This window comes from Pituophis catenifer, unplaced genomic scaffold, assembly GCF_029215685.1.
Source record: "Pituophis catenifer annectens isolate HBS135680 unplaced genomic scaffold, rPitCat1.0.hap2 SCAF_2, whole genome shotgun sequence".
Classification (NCBI taxonomy): domain Eukaryota; kingdom Metazoa; phylum Chordata; class Lepidosauria; order Squamata; family Colubridae; genus Pituophis; species Pituophis catenifer.
The window spans coordinates 45,437,497-45,455,013 of NW_027256882.1; the positions used below are offsets into that span (position 1 = coordinate 45,437,497).

The following is a 17,517-nucleotide window of genomic DNA, read 5'->3' on the forward strand; positions in this document are numbered from 1 at the left end:
CAAAGACCCTGCTTTCGCTTTCTCTTTTCAGCATAGCTAGGGGGAAAAAAATTTGCTCCAGGAATTTACCTCTTTGCAGCTAGCTCTTTGAAACCCCGCAGCAAGAATTTAAAGTTTTTTTCCCTCTAGCCATCAGCTTGGACTCCGGAGGCAGCAATAGATTGGGAGTGGGCGGGGTAAGCGAACGGCAACCGGGCGATCCAACAGAGGCAGAGGGTGAGGGTGAGTGAAGGCGTGGGGGGGGCGAGAGAGGGCTTTGGCGACCCCTGTGAAATGGCCTTTCAACCCCCAAAGGGGTCGCAACCCCCAGGTTGAGAACCACTGCCATAGACCCATCTCCTTCCTAGGAGTAGAAAACCAGAACTTTTCCTTCTCCCTCTGAAGAGGGGATATCTATTTAGAGATATTTTCAAAAGAACTAACTAACGGCATCTAACTACAAAATGTCTTCCTGAACTCTCTGATTGGAGAGTAGGAAACCCTTACCAAGAGAGACCACGTTCTTATAATTCTCCAGCATGACTTCCCAATGCAGAGCTCTTTGGTGAGGATCCAGCTGAGACCACTCCTCCTCGGGGAAATCAACAGCCACCTCCTCAAAGGACACAAGACTCTCCTGAAAGGGGGAAAGTACAGAAGAGACCAAGGAGGGACTGCAGGATCTTTCCTATTATTTAGAAATTCGCAAAGCAAACATATACACTAAGGAAAGTAGTTATGCTTAGTAGGAATCCGTGTTTTAGATGACAAAATGGACAGAACAAAAGGCATGTGACTAAAAAAATATTTTAGGCAGGCTTTATCAACTTGACTGATTCTGCGTCATCAGGGAGGGTGGGGCAGTGGGCATTGCTGTCATAGGAGGTGTCTCGCATGTGCACGGGGCCAGATGGTGTCTGGAAGGAACTTTAGCCCGCGTGGGGGTGAGGGGAGGCATGCAATCCATCCCACCGTCTGTCTTTGTTTGCACAGTGTGTGCGGTGGAGCTGGAGGACCAGGGTGGAAAGTGGGGGCTGAGAATGCAGGGATTGCGCTGTGGCACCCCCCCCCACCCCAACACTTACCTCGCCTCATAGCAGTGGCACTGACGGGGTGTACATGATCAGGCCTACCAGAAGGGCTGTTGTGGACCCTCCACCCACTCTGTCCATCTTTGCTTGCCCACAGCTGCAACCAAGCAGGCAGCCTCACAGAACATCTAGTAGGCCGGATCGCATGCCTTCCGCACTCACCCCCACACCTCTAGTTGTCGCTGGTGCCTCCACAAGGTGAGGGAAGACAAGTAGAGGGGCAGGTTGCTCTGCCTCACACTCCGCAAGCAAAGACAGGCGGTGGGATAGTGGCTGGAAACGATGGGGCTTTTCAACCCTCACTTCAGAAGGAAGGAGAGCAGTCACTTGAGGGCTGCCTCTTTGCCAGTCTGTTTCTTTCAGATTTGTCCCGGCCCTCCCATCCCCCCCCCACTTTTTTAAAAATTTGATTTATATGCTGCCCTTCTCTGGAGACTCAGAGCGGCTTAAAATGCGTTAAGCAATAGCCTTCATACTTTTGTATATTTATACAAAGTCAGCTTATTGCCCCCACAAACTGGGTCCTCAATTTGCCTACCTTAGAAAGGATAGAAGGCTGAGTCAACCTTGAGCCTGGGGAGATTCGAACTTGCAGTAATTGCAGGCAGCTGAATGTTAATAACAGGCTATTAGTCTGCTGCATCACCAGGCCCCTTGAACCTTGGCCTCCCTCTTCGGAGGGTGTTAGAGGGCAAGGCTGGGCTAAAGCACAGGAGAAACATGGGAGAGAAGCCACACAGCGAAGGACAAGGGGCTCGCCTGCCTCTCCATGGGACCTCTCTGGTGACATGGCATGCAAAAACTAAAGTGTAAAAGGCATTCTTTCCAAGTCAGCAGCAGCGCCAAAATCAAAACAAAGCACTGCGAGTCCGTGCGCCCTTCCCATTGGTTGCTCTGCTTTTGGGAAGCATTTCATCACCAGTGATGTTATTCAGATTACATCCTGGCATGTTTTGGAAGGGAGAAGGCACAGCTGCTGTTTCCCATGCTCGGCTTTGCGCAGCAAAGGTGAAAGATTACAGGATTTATTTTTTTATTTCCCTTCCAAAACATGCAGGGGCAGCAGTGGCAGCAGGCAGAGGCAGAGCCATGGGGTTGCCCACTTCGTGTCCAGCAGTGGCTGCAAGCACATTTCAGGCAGCTGCTGTAAGCCGAGTCCTGCTTTTCCCTTTTGACGAACTCACCACTCCCTTGCAGCAACTGGCATGAGCGACTGCCCGTGCTGCTGCTGGCTTCACAGGAGCTCTTTGCCCTCCTGTCAGCACTGCGCTTGGCCACCCTGCTTGGCTGCTCCAGCCTGGCGCAGGGCGAATCGGCCGAGATCTACGACCTCCAGAGCACCCTCCCACCACCGGCCTGCCAGAGCCCCTTTGCCAGCAGCCACAAGTGGAACCACACCGCCTTGTGCTGGCTGCGCGAGGCAGAATGGGCGTCACAGCTCCACCTGCAGCAGGGGGGCATTCCGGAAGTCATAGATCTGGGATTACTGACCTTGCAGCAGGCAAGAGCAGCCCAGCAGGACGGCCGAAAGAACCACTGCCAGGAGGCCAACAGCAGCAGTGGCAGCTGCTTGGCAACCAGTGGCCAAAAGTGTACTGGCAGCAGCACGCCCAGCAAGCAGGGCAGGAGGAGACCGGGGTGTGCCAAAAAGTTGGGCCACTACGGCCGAAGGCAAGCAGACGGTGGGATGGACAGGGCAGGGTTGGTGGACTCGCCACCTCCTTATGTGAAAAAAATAAGACACCCCTGAAAATAAGCCTGAGTGCTATTTCGCGGCCTAAGAGAATATAAGACCAGGTCTTATTTTTGGGTAAACATAGTAATTAGCAAAAGAGTTTTGTTTTTAAAATACTAGTCTTAAAAAAAATTCCTGAAAAGAATCTCCTACCAAAAGCAGAGGAAATAAAAATCTAGGAAATGAATGTTCTTCTCTTACCTGAGTTGGAGGTTTAATCCTGGTTTCTGCTCCCCCAAAACAAAGAGTCAACTTCCTTCTATTCTTCCCTATGAGGGAGACAGAATTTCAAAAAGCATCATGAGTAAAATGGGAGGAGGAATGCTATAGAGGAGAGGACACCGAGAAGATGAGAAAGTTAGGATTGATCAAATGACTGGATAAGTCAAAAAAGAGAGAGAGAGCAAATGTAAAAGCTCGTATGAAAATAAAAATAACAAACAGGAACTGTCAACAAGATAAATGATTAATAAGTCACTTTCTATATACATACATATAGTTATATATATTTAGTCTGTTTGTTTGGTTTTTTATTGTTTTTACTGTTTTATTTTGTATATAAATGTATTTTGTATGATTTTACCTTTTTATGTTTAATAAAGTTTGTTTTTAAAAAAAAGGAATGATCAAAGGAGTGTAAGGCCCTTATATTACCTCCTGAGGTGTCCTGAATTGGATCTCCCAGAGGGATTCCCCTGAAAAACAGTTCTTGAGGGAGATTTGACGGATGCCTCTTTCTCTCAGGATCTCTGATCTCCATTGCAAAGGACTTGAAATAGGAGAAAAGAATTAATGGACATCACACATCATGAAGTGGTTTCTTTTCCAGTGAACACCACTGCAAATTACTCGGTGTCGATCAATTAGGCTGGGAAGAAAGAAAGAAATCCCTGTGCAAAATCTTTCTTCTAGAATGGATAAGGGAACTACACAAAGATCAGTGAAGCATCTCCACATAGTATGGAAAGTACCAGGAAAGTCTGGTAAGAAGACATCAAAATTTGAATACATTGATCCAAAGATGTAGTTGAAGAGTTTAATATTTGTATTAAATTATAATTTAAAATAAATCTTTTATAAAATGATGTATCCTTCTTGTTAACAATGATAAACTACCAAAGATATATATAAAAAAATTCAAATACATGTTCAAATAAATATGTAAAAATAAAACATTGAAGCTGTAATGTTATCATTTTATGTGACTGCGCTAAAAAAGTCAATGGTTTTCTTTCTTTTCCCCCCTTTCCCCTACACTTCTTTCCCTTCCCTTCCCACCCATTTCCTACTATTCATTTTTTTATATTTTATATCTTGATAAGCTTAATAAAACTATGAAATGGATACAAAAATATGAACTTCTTGTTTATTATATTTAACTTTTTCAAGGAATCCCAAGAGGAAGTCCTCTCACCTGCAACTCAGCCTGCTCCTTCTCCTCTGCCTGGCTCAGGAGGAAACCTTCCACCAGGGCCACCGCCTGGGAGCTGGTCTCTGCTCCACAGTCCCGCACCCAGCTCTCCATCTGCAGGGGCAGAAGGGCCAGGAACTGCTCCAGAACCACCAGGTCCAGCATCTGCGCTTTTGTGTGCTTTTCTGGTCTCAACCATCGACTACAAAAGTAGTGGAGTCGGCTGCAAAGTCCTCGGGGACCTTCATCCTCCCGATATTGGATGCTCCTGAAGTTCCAGGCGTGAACTTGTGAAACGATGGTTCCTTCTTCCAGCATCTTCTGCCCAGTTCTTGCCCAGATCTCCCCGTGGATTCCAGACTGAGCACCGGAAGGGCCTTTTCCAGTTCCCCCACTTGCTAAAGGACGGCTTCCCATTCTTCTCGGTCCTAAAACACAATTCTAAATTAGTGGAAGGAAAGTTCTGTACCTCCAAATGCTTTTTCATTTCTTTAATGTATAAAGCTTTCTTAATTCTTTGTTCCTGGTTCTTGGCATTTTGGCCAGGAGCCAGGGGTGAAATCCAGCAGGTTCTGAGAGGTTCTGGAGAACCGGTAGCGGAAATTTTGAGTAGTTCAGAGAACCAGCAAATACTACCTCTGGCTGGCTCCAGGAATGGGGTGGGAATAGGGATTTTGCAGTATCCTTCCCCTGCCACGCTCACCAAGCCACACCATGCCCACCAAGCCATGCCCAAAGAACTGGTAGTAAAAAAAATTGGATTTCACCACTGCCAGGAGCCCTTTTCCTTGGAGTACTCCAATAAAGAGCAATCGGAAAACCTGCACCTCGTGTCTGGCGTCCATCATTGGTTTCTGCACCAGGCTCAGACCCGAATTGGGGACAACAATCTGCCTCTCTTCCTTGCAAATATATTTCTTATTTCCGTCTTGAGATTTGCCATGCAAGCTCTCCCCCTACACAGGAGCCTTCACCAGGAAATGGGGTGTGAAGGACTCTCCAGGTTCCCCCACTTTCCTTTCCGAGGATCTGGATTTATTCCCCAGGGCAGCATTTGTGGTCTCTGCTTTCCCCCATGCCTCTTACAACCATGGGAAAGGGGGGTTAGGAGGGAGGGAAACAGGGGGTCTCAGGAAGGGATCTCCCACTCCTCAAACTCAAAAAACTGAACCTGGATGAGGACTAGGCAGGTTTCTCTTCCCCTTTTTTAGAGTGAGAATCCTCTGTCTCCCTTTCTATAAGAAGAACACACAGACACACCACACACGCCTACCTTTTCCACTTCTGGATCCTTAGGACTTTTTGGCCGCCTTTTTAACTTCCTGCAAAGCTCAAAGGGTTAAAGTGAGAGAGACTCCAGTATCCTAGAAAGGCAAAAACTGAACGATATCACTTTCTTCCTATTTTAACAGGGGCCCAAAGCTGAAGTGCCCCCCCTGGTGGATTTTCTGTGCACGGAAGGTGCTCATGCAAAGAGCGGTGAAATGGTGCATTTCCCATGGGAGGCCAGGAAGGGGCTCCTTGTTTGGGAAGCTTTTGCCAATGTTCTACTGTAGTAAACATTGTATTTAAAGTACTGGTATTAGGGGAAAAATTTCATAACAAGAATCTCATTTAAATCTGTTGCTGAGGAAGAAAGGAATAAGTCAACCGAAACAAGAAGGAAAGGTGACCGTACAATGTACTCCAGCTTGATTTTCCAAAGGAAAGGGAGAATACAAATCTAATAAATTTCCTCATCTTGTATGAGTTGGAATTTTGACCACTATCTCAGCTCTACCATATGGATGAGTCAACTTCTTCCTACCCTTCCATGCTCAGTCGAGGACTACCTATAATATGTACGTCAGCCAATTCCCTGAGGGAAAGGGAAATAGTAATCTAGTTACTGAACGTCCTTTTCAATGCTTTTTCAAGTCTAGCAATGTTCATTCTAGTCTAGAATACAAGAACAAGCCATTAATCCCTCAATAACCATTCAACAAAACTCATCCCCATAGAAGGGCTTTTCTGAGATGGTAAATTGATGACTTCCACCTAGAATATTCAGTGTATTTAGCAAATGATGAAAATTCAGTCCACATCAAATGACATGCCAGTCAATTTACCCTATTTTAGGACGCTCCATTTCTCTTTCTTCCTACGCTCAGCCATGCAGGTTCACACAACATGCCCTGAACACAAACAGGTCAACCAAATTGAAGGGCTCAGTTCACATGAAACATTAAGGCTTAACATGATGATCTGGTTCACTACCCTCCTGTGACAAATTGAACTGCAGAGGCACCAAACCTAGTTTAGTGTAAGGTGACCAGATTTTAACATTGGTAAAGAGGGACATTGTGGGCGTGGCTTATTTTGTGGGCGTGGCTAGCTGGTCATGTGACTGGGTGGGCGTGGCTAGCTGGTCATGTGACTGGGTGGCCATGGCTATGTCTATAGGGTAAGGTGAACAGATTTTAACATTGGTAAGAAGGACACCATTGTGGGCGTGGCTTTTTGTGTGGGCGTGGCTTGGAGGCCATGTGACTGGGTGGGCGTGGCTACCTGGTCATGTGACCGGGTGGCCATGGCTATGTGTATAGGGACTACTCAGAGGGCTGAAAAGTCATTTCTGACAGGTCCTCACACTTTTGACTGGTCCTCACACTTATGACCATCCTCACATTTATGCCCGTGCAGCATTCTTAACAACCATGTCACTCATTTCACAACTGCTTCTCTTCAACATGGTGACAAGATAGGGCAAAAATGTAAAATGTGAGGACAGTCGTAAGTTCGAGGACTGGTCAAAAGTGTGAGGACCAGTCAAAAATAACTTTTTCAGCCCTCTGAGTAGTCCATATGCACAAAAGGACTAACCAGAGAGCTGAAAAAAGTCATTTCTGACAGGTCCTCGCACTTTTGACTGGTCCTCACACTTATGACCATCCTCACATTTATGCCCGTGCAGCATTCTTAACAACCATGTCACTCATTTCACAACTGCTTCTCTTCACCATGATGACAAGATAGGGCAAAAATGTAAAATGTGAGGACAGTCATAAGTTCGAGGACTGGTCAAAAGTGTGAGGACCAGTCAAAAATAACTTTTTCAGCCCTCTGAGTAGTCCATATGCATTAAAGGATTACAGCAATAGAGAGGGATGAAGGAATGGAAATTAGAGTAGGAGTGAGGGTAAGAGAGGGAGGAAGAGAGGAGGAGAAGGAGAAAGAAAGAGGAAGTAGGGAGGAGAAAAAGAGGGTGGGGGGAAGAGAAAGTAAGAAGGAAAGAAAAGAGAGAGGTGGTAGGTTTGAGGAGAAAGATTGCTGTACAATAAAAAAGATGAAAGGGAAGAAAGCCAACCCCAAGCAAATATAAAGATATTAAGATAAAGAATGAATTGTTAAACTTTAAAGAATAAAAGAGAACAAATATGAATAAATAGCAATAATTAGAAACACACATACAAACATACAATGTATTTTCTTTGAACAGAATATTTGGCTGGTTCACAAATTTAAACAGCGTTTAGTCATTTCAATTAAATTTACAATTTCTATATTTCATTTTTGCCATATTTATTCCTCATCTATTTTTTAAAAAAAGCAATATTACCCTTCATCCTCATCTCTAATCTTAATCAAATTCAATTTTTCCCTTCTATTCTATATTATACCCCTTCCCATTGTCATCTATTTTTATATCCATCCTCACATTGTTTAATTATGTAATTATGTAATACAGTTGTTTAATACAAATTCAACATTTTAATATAAATCAATTAGTTATAAAACTATCTTTTTTGTATATTAATCAATATGAACATGAATATTCCAATTATTTCCATGCAATCCAATTTCTTACAAATCAATTAATTATATTTACCAATAATAATAAACCAAATAATTTCTCCCATATATTCCTCCGAACCACAACTTAACCATTTCTGCTTTCAACACAATATACAATTAATAGTATCTCAATTATTACAATTCCCTAGTTAAATACAGCTTTTTTTCCTTTGTGTTTTAAAATCTTGAACTCTCCTCCTAAATTTCCATTGTTTGCAGTTTTTCACCTACCTTTTTTGGGGAGGAAAAATAAAAATAAAAATAAATCTCTTTCTGCCTCATTTTGTCATGCTGCACCAAAGACCCTGGTTTCGTTTTCGTTTCTGAAGCTTAGCTAGGGGGAAAAAAAACTGCTTTACACTGATTGCCTGTAGGGCGGCCCTTTGAAGCCCCGGGCAAGAGTTTAAACAGTTTTTTTTTCTTCTAGCCATCAGCTGGGGCTCAAGAAAAATCGGGACTTTTTTGAAACGCCGCGGGACGCGGGACAAATTGCTCAAAAGCGGGACTGTCCCGCCAAAAGCGGGACGTCTGGTCACCTTAGTTTAGTGCCATCCAGTGCATAATGAAAATGCAGGCATAATCTTTTGCAATCTTCCTTGCTAATCTTTTCTGATTTCCTGCTCAACCTTTGCCATGCAAGCTCACCCACTCCCCCTATGCAGGAGCTTTTCCGAAGAAATGGGGCAGAAAAGACTATACAGTTCCCCCCCTCCTTTTCTGGGACTTGACTTTATTCCTCGTCTGGAGCTCTGCTTTCCCCTCTGCCTGTTAGCATCATTGAACAGGGTGGTAGGGAAACATGGGATCTGGAGGTCTCCACTCCCAATATGCAAATGATTGTATCTGGATGTACACAGCATGCAGTTCTGGGGCAGCTGACCAACAAGCTGGGTGAGTGGAAGGGTTCGTATATGGTTCTGTAACTTTCAAGTTTGGGATTTATGCAATATGGGCTTTGTGTTCTGAAAGGGAGTTAGGTAATTCTTATTGTGGCTGATGGCTCTGTCCTGTGTTAGATTTTAGGGTGAGGGACTGCTTGCTCTAATCCTATCATTCTGCTTTTGTTAGCTGTCAAAATTGCTGTAAGGGGTTTTGAAATATCCTGTCATGAGTGGACTTCTGCAGGCAGTATTTGCTTTGCTTACGAATGGAGCCATCTGGATAGTTGGGTTGCTCTTTCAATAAGCTCCTTATCTCCTTAAGTGCCTGCATCCCTTAGCAGCTAGCTTCTTGTTACAATGTTTTTTTTAGGCATCTGGCTGTAATGTGGATTGAGCTTCAGGCGGTTTTTATTAGTGCCTTGGTCTTTTGGCTTTTCTGAGGCTTTTCTTTATGGATAATATTTCTAAGGGCTTTTTTTCTTATGGTTAATATTTTATTTGGGATAATGTGGGTTTGATTTCTTCTTACATATAACTTTATATACTATGGTGACTCTCTATCCCCATCTAGTGGCTGGAGGGACAAACATGCCCTAACATACTCTCTATATATACTTTTGTTGCCCTCTAGCCCAGGGGTGGATTCTACTTACCTTTACTGCCAGTTCAAAACGGGGCCGCACAGAAGCATTCTGATGATGTCGGGGTCGGTGGGCGGAGCCTCCCTCCGGTTTTATTACCAGTTCTATAGAACCGGTCCGAACTGGGGAAAACCCACCAATGCTCTAGCCCCATCTAGTGGCCAGAGAGACAAACATGCCCCAAGTATATTGTTTGAAGCTGATCCTACCCATTTAACCATCCTCCTGCACTCTCAAATCAAGTGCACGCTGGGAAACCAGACTCCATTTACTTTAGAATTTGGAGAAGTGCCATAGGTTTGCCATCACGGAGGTATAAGAACTGCTGGTTTGTGGATAGTTGGAGCTAAAAGATGTGTGAGTAGGTAATCTCCAGGTGTATTTCTTGTCGCAAGCTTCATGGTAGGTTATAAACACAAAAGATGGCTGATCTTCCAGCCAGCAGACTCAGTACAAATCCTCCTTTCACTAACGTTGGCCTTGATGTCTTTGGCTCCTGGCCTGTGACCACGCGTCACACTAGAGGGTTTCAAGCAAACAGTAAGAGGTGGGCAGCCCTATTCACCTGTATGACCATTAGAGCTCTCCACATTGAAGTTACTGAGTATGGACCAGTAAAAATTTTTACTACCCATTCTGTGGGCGGGGCTTATTTTGTGGGCAGGGCTTGGTCATGTGACAGTAGGAGTGGCTTCATGGTCATGTGACTGGGTGGGCGTGACCAACTCAATGTCATTCATGTCAAGGGGTCCCTCGCCTGGCCCCTCCCCTTCCAGCCATTCCTTGTCACACACAGCCTCAACATATCTATAGTTCTGTAAAAACGTTGTTCACCTTTTTTCAACTTTATTATCTACATACTATAGATGTACGTTCATGGACCCCTGTGTTAAAGGTGTTCAAGGATCAGGCCCAATAACTCCATCACACAAGGTAATTGTTTAATCAAGTATCTTTATTTATAGCATGTCTCCTTCTTACAGATGTTTGGCTGGAACTGAATCTGGACTGCATGGCTGGACCTTAAGTACCTGTGGGCCGGAGCTAAGGTAAGGAGGGGTCAATGGGTAAGGGTGGTCCCTGGGAGTTAACTTCAGCAGCTCCCTGCCCCCTGGCATGGGCATGTGGTCAGGCATTTATATGTGACAAAACCCACTCTAAATGCCTGACCTGGGTGACAATGTGGAGTGATAACACGTGGAGGTACCTATAAATGAACGCCCAGTTTTGATGTTAGGTATGCATGTTGTTTGTTTTGTAGAGGTTTTGTTAGTATGTCAGCTGTCTGTTCTTCTGTTTCACAGGGTATGGTTTCTATGAACCCAATACTTGAGAACTGCCTGACGTGCTTATGTTTAATGTCGATGTGTCTCGACATCTGACCCACTGCATCTGCTTTCGATATCTCGATGGCAGCTCTATTGTCCTCATGGATGATGATTGGGTAGGTAGTTTCGGCCCAAACGTTGGTAAGTAGATCGTCAAACCAGACCAAGTTGTTAGCGGCTTTAGAGAGGCATATGTACTCGGCTTCTGTTGTGGAGGTGGCTACCAAGTTTTGCTTACCCGTGTACCAATGTACTGGGCTGTTGTTGAGATGTGCTCTTTCTACTCTTTACATCTCCAGCCCAATCAGCATCAGCATAGCAGGTTAGTGTGGATTTTGTGGATGCCTCTGGTTCCAAAGATAGTTAAGCATCAACGCTGTGTTTCAGATACCTCAGTATCTTCTTGATAGCCTCCCAGTGGTACATGGTGGGGTTGCCTACATGCCAGGATAGTAAGTTGACTGGCAAGGCGATGTCGGGCCTTGTCCAGTTTGCAATGTACAATAGCGAGCCTATGGTGGATCTGTAAAGTGTGTTATCTTTGAATGCTTCCGCTTCGTTATACATATTCTTTAAAAAGTCCGGTTGCATTGGGGTCTCACAAGGTTTGGCATCGAGCATGTTACATTTCTGTAAGAGTTCTAGTATTTTGTCCCTTTGTGATAGCTGGAAGCCCTTGTTGGTTTTTGTGATTTGTACCCCTAGGTATTTGTCGACCTTACCTAATATTTTCAGTGAAAACTGTTTTCCTAACTCATCAGCAAAATTATTGCATTTGCTTGTCTGGTCACTAATGTACAATATATCGTCCACGTACACTAGAACGTATTCAATGGAATCATCTACTTTCTTAATAAAGAAACAGTTGTCCACCGATGTAGCTAAGAACCCCATAGACCTCAAAATTTTAGATAAACACTCGTACCACCTTTTTCCTGATTGTTTCAGTCTGTACAAGCTTCTGTTTAGGATCCAGGTTTCTCCCTTTGTTGTGTTCCTGCTGGGGGGAGCCCTGACATAAATTTCCTTGTCAAGCTCAGCGTGTAGGTACGCGGTTTGTATATCGAATTGGTGAACTTCTAGGCCTAGGATGGACGCTATCACCAGTGCGCACTTGACACTCTCAGCCCTGACTGTGGGGGAGTATGTTTCAGTATAGTCTTCCGGGTATTTTTGTGCGAACCCCTGCGCTACTAGCATGGCTTTGTATAATACTTTCTTGTCTTCCAATGACTTGATCTTGTAAACCCACCTGGTGCCAATTGGAGTCTTATCCCTTGGTACTTCAGACGGGGTGTATACATTTAGCTCCCTGAGACTATTCATCTCCCGCTCCATGGCCTGTTCCCACTTAGACCTTTCCTCCACTGGTAGCCTTAACACATCCTCATAGGTTTTGGGGGTTAGTTGGTTAGTGTGCATGGGTAGGACATAGTCCTCTAGTTTCTTTGGTACCTTGCCCCTGTTTGCCCTAATTGGCCTGTCTGGTGGTGTCTCTGTGTCATGCAAGTACCTGGCCTCCTTCTCTGTGAGTCCAGCCTTATGTTTGGGTGGTTCTCTTTCCACTCCCTGACTTGTATCCCCTGGCTCTTTGGTTTGACCTTTCCCCGTCCTATACCCTCTTCTGTGATGTGTTCTACCCCACCTTGGCTGTTGTTGAGTCGCTCCTTATTGGGAAATACCTCATTAAGATGTATTTTAGACCAATTGGCGTTCTCATGGAAGACAGCTGTTCGGGATATTACAAATTTGTTGTTACTATCTATAAATCTGAATCCCTTGGTTACCGGTTCATACCCCATGAACCTTAATCTCCTAGATACTTTGTTTCCCTTGCGTCGTAATTGTCTGGGGATGTGTACATCAGCTGTAACCCCGAATACATGTAGGTGTGCTACCTGTGGCTTTCTCTTGTACATTAATTCGTAAGGAGTTTTGTCTAGTATGCTGGACCATAGCCTGTTTAGGGTATAATTTGAGTATATGAGTGCTTCTGACCAAAAATGTTGCCCTAGCCGGGCATCCTCTAAGGCGCACCTCATCATGGTTTTCAGTGTTCCGTTTTTTCGTTCTATGACGCCATTCTGGAAGGTGGAGAACGGTGAAGACGTGTAGTGTAATACCCCGTGTGATTTTAACCAGTGTGAGAAATCACTTGACAGAAATTCAGACCCCCGGTCTGTCATTATCTGTTTGATCCTAGTGTTGTGTTGCATCTCTACTCTTGCATAGAATTTTTTGAATTTTTGGTACACCTCATTTTTATGTTTGAGTGTGTACACGAACCCATAACGACTGAAGTTGTCAACGATGGTCAGGAAAAATCTCTTCTTGTATTTAATGGATGGCCTTAGTGGTCCCACTAGGTCCATATGTACGAGTTGAAAGATGGAATCGGTGGTGCGTATTGATTTTTTTGGCCTGGGTTTTGTCTTGAGCTTCGAACATTTGCACACAGAGTACTTGAGATAGTTCTCACAGTTTTTTAATTTTATGCCTTCGGAACAGTTAATCATTTTCTGTATAACTGGAAAGCTAATATGCCCCAACTTCCTATGCAATAGGTGTGCATAGTTATCGTGGATTGGTTTTCCTATCGATGGTTTCCCCCTATCAGGTGACTCATGATCGCTTGGGTCATCAGGTGTGTGTTTGTGGCTAACCCCCTCTATTTCCTCATTGTTGCCCTCTTTGTCTCCGCTGGCTGCAGTATCTGGCTTGGCTTTGAGATTGGCGTTTACCCTTGGGTGGGTGTCACTATCTGGATGGAAATATGGTAGGCCTCCCCTAACTACGGTTCTTCCTACGCTTTTGCCTCCCCTGATTATGTGTACTTCTCCTTTCTTGAATGTAACCTCAACATTGTTTTCCCTGCTTAACTTCAAAGTGGCAAGTATGTTATATGGTATTTTTGGTACGAGTAGTACCCCCTCTATTATTCCTATTCCTGGTATGTACGTGTTCCCCTTCCCGGTTACCTGAACATTATTTTGGTTCGCCACTTTGATTATGAAGCTCTCCTTGGTGAATGATGTGAGTGACTTCTGATTGTAGATGGTATGATTGGTGGCCCCTGAATCTAAAAGCCATGTGCCCTCTTTCTTGCCTTGGCCAATGAGGTGTTCCTGGTCCCCCAGTCCATACAATGACCCAATTTGGCTCTCTCTGGAACTATCCCAGTGTCCCCTTCTGTCTCTAGGATTGGGGGAGTCTCTACGTCTGTGTCTGCTGTCGGGTGAATGTCTGTCTGAAAACCTTGCCTTATGGTCTGGCCTGTCCCTGCGATGGGGTCGATCCCTATCCCTCATATTTCTGGGACAATCCCTCTTATAGTGGTTCCTAGAACCACACAGGAAACACTCGGTCATATTGTGGCCCCTGCTTTGGAATTCTACTCTTTTTACTGGTCTCTGTTCCCTGCGGTATAGTGGACGGTCCTTCCTTAGACTATCCTCAGCAATGAGCTTGTTGGTCAATGTTTCTAATGTGAGTCTCTCTAGGCTGAGACTATCTAATTGGGTAATGAAATTGTCCCAGCTGGAGTCCAGTGAATTGATAATGATGCTGATCATGCTCCCTTCACTTATAATTTCCCCCCTCTGTGTTAGTTCAGCCCTAGTGGCATTTAATATTAATAAGTGTTCGCTCATAGAGGCCCCTGCCTTAAGTCTGGCCGAGTGGAACTCCCTAGAAATTCTAGTGGTAGTCGCTACGCTCTTGCTGTAGAATAAGCTGTGCATTTTGTGTATCAATTCTGAAACTGTTAAATGATGGCTAATGCTGGGGTAAATACTGGGAGAAATACTGGCAATTAATATGTAATACGCCTTATGGTGCATACAGTCTAAATCAAAAGTCCATGGTTTTTCAGGGGGATCAGTAACCAGGAACAGCAAATTTGCCTTTAGGAGGATAACTTGGAGTTGCTGGTTCCACTCCAAGAAATTAGTCTCATCTAATCTCAGTTTTGGAAAGTCAGTTGGCAGTGTCCCGGAATTGTAAGTTAAATTACTTACAGGATGTCGCTGTCCATGGTTTTGTGCATAAGGGAACTCGCAATATGGCAGGGGGATGATTGGTGCGAGTCTGTACTGACTTGCTTCTATGGTCCTCTCTTTTTTCTTCGCAGATGGATACTGTGCATGCTCGGGATCCATTCTTGTCCAGCAGCCATGGGGGAAGGAGCTTGTTCCTGCAGCTCCCAGGTGAAGACCCCATTTGTCTGGATGGGCCTTCAGCTCATTCTTGGGTGGCCTCGCGTGGTCGAAGGTTCCTTGGATCATCGTCTGGACCACCGGGAAGCCTTGCAAGTCGGCTGGGAAGGTCGGAAGTCCTGCAGAGGCTGCGTGTTGGTGCAGATGGCCCGGTCTGGTGTGGAGGCTGTGTCTTGGGATCGGGCCGAACCCTACACCCGTCGATGGTTCCGGGAGTCTCAGCTACGGTCGTCGGTCCGGTGAGTAGTCCCATCATTCCTGGCATTCCGGCGCTGGCCTCGGTGTGGGCAAGGGGAGGTCCTCAGTGGGTCGCGGCTGGCACTGCGTCCATGTTGCGGTGGTCCCTCTCCCCGGGTGGGCGTCGGTGGCGGTCCCTCTTGGGTTAGTGGTCCCTTTGAGCCTCTCCGGGATGTCGGAGTATGTGCCCGGTAGCTTTATTTTGTCCCCGAAGGCCGCGGTCAGCAGCTGTATGGCGTTATCGATCTCGAGCTCGGTAGGCGAGCTCATGGGGTTTGGTTTTGGGTCATCCCAGTGGCCACCATGGTTTTGGGTGGCCACTTCGGTGTAGGCCCCAATTCCCGCCATGAGATTTGAATCTCGGGGATCTATTGGTTGTTGGTCGGCCATCTTTGGTGATGTCACCGTCCAAGATGGCCACCGTGAAAAGGGCGCGAATTCATTTTTGGCCTTTTCGGTGGGTCCCTGGCAGGGGCAATCGTTCCTTATCATGTCTTTGGTTGCGTGGTCTGGCTCGGCCTCATCTTCCTCAGTCGCTGCTCCGCAGTCCTCAACTAGGCTTTGGAGTTCCGCAATGAGGTCCATGTTGGTCGGGGCCGAGTCTATTAGTCTGAGAAGTTTTCTTCTGAGGTTGTTTTCTTTGCATGCTGCGGTTTCGGATTTGTTTTCTTCCTCGAGTCTTTCCTCGTAGCTCTGGTTGGGATGCCTGGGCTGGAAAACTGGTCGCTCGCCTCTGGCATCTCTCTATGCATGGTTCCTGCCGACAGTAGCTGTTCTGCCATCTTCTTCGTGAATGCCCTGGTATTCACTCTGCTTGTTGCTTCTGTCGGCTTGGAGTTCCTTGGCATATCCTGGAGTAGTTTGGGCTAATTAACCATCCTCTGCTACCATTTTGTTAAAGGTGTTCAAGGATCAGCCCAATAACTCCATCACACAAGGTAATTGTTTAATCAAGTATCTTTATTTATAGCATGTCTCCTTCTTACAGATGTTTGGCTGGAACTAAATCTGGACCGCATGACTAGACCTTAAGTACCTGTGGGCTGGAGCTAAGGTAAGGAGGGGTCAATGGGTAAGGGTGGTCCCTGGGAGTTAATTTCAGCAGCTCCCTGCCCCCTGGCATGGGCATGTGGTCAGGCATTTATATGTGACACACTGAAAGGAGGAAATAGCTCAGATGCTTTGCCCAAGAGTGTGATAGGCAACAGGTTTTTAAGGGGCTGCCAGAAAGAATGTATAGGCCCGTGATGGTGAATTTATGGCACATGTGCCACAGATGCACACGGAGCCATGTTGCCTGGCACGCACAGTGGTGCCCAGTCCTCTTCCGGATTTCTGGCGCATGCATGCGCACCGGCCAGCTAGTCTTCTGGTTACTGGTCCACATGCGCGTGCGACGATCAGCCGGATTTCACGCATGCGGTTGTGCCAGAAACCAGAAGATCAGCTGGCCAGCTGATCGTCTCACACACATGCTTGCCAGTAACCAGAAGACTAGATGGCTGATGCGCATGTGTGCATCTGAAACCAGAAGTTTATTTCCTGGCACACGCATGCCCACTGGGCAGCTTCTCTCAGCATGCATGTGCACCAGCCATGCCATTGACAGCCGCTTCCTGGGATCCACGTTGGAGGCTGTTCCTGCTGCCAAACCAGCGCTGCCTCTGCTCAAGGTTTGCCCTATGGAGGCGGGGGGGAGAAAGAGGGTAATGCTCTTTGCAGAGGCAACAGCTCCTCCTCCCCCTGCCAGCTTCACTGTAAATCTCGGGGTTTTCCTTACTGTGGGGGAGGGGGAGAGGGGCGGGAGAAAGGTCCTGGTGGGAGGGATGTCTGTGGTGCCAGTGACAGCAGCCACGCTCTGGAAAAGCCCCGTTGGAGCGCTGATCAGCAATGTGCAAGGTAGTGGCCAGCGCAAGAGAATGCCAGGCACTCAGCTCTGCAGACACACGCTGGGGCTGGGGCATGCCTACATAAGTTTGCCGGTGCCACTACCTCTTTGCTGGCACAAATGGCCTTCTGCCGCTGGCTCTTTGTCGGCAAAGTTATGTAGGCAAGCCCTGTGCCCCGCCACCGTAGACGATGCTGGAAATTGCCTGACCAGCTCCAATGGGGCTTCTCCAGAGTGTGGCTGCAGTCACTGGCACTACGGATGTTCCCCGCCAGGAC

At 46.2% G+C, this 17,517-nt stretch overlaps 2 protein-coding genes across 2 annotated transcripts in view; both read right to left on the reverse strand.

Moving 5' to 3' along the window:
- Nucleotides 1-5,531, reverse strand: part of LOC139312201 (zinc finger protein 3-like) — a 31,225-nt gene extending 25,694 nt beyond the window's left edge. Inside the window, exon 1 of the mRNA XM_070936801.1 lies at nt 5,490-5,531. The gene's annotated coding sequence lies outside the window, so the exon portion shown is untranslated. The remainder of the gene's footprint in view (nt 1-5,489) is intronic.
- The window catches only part of LOC139312221 (zinc finger protein 721-like), a 34,847-nt gene that overhangs the window by 3,897 nt on the left and 13,433 nt on the right, over nt 1-17,517 (reverse strand). The gene's annotated exons all lie outside the window — the stretch shown is intronic.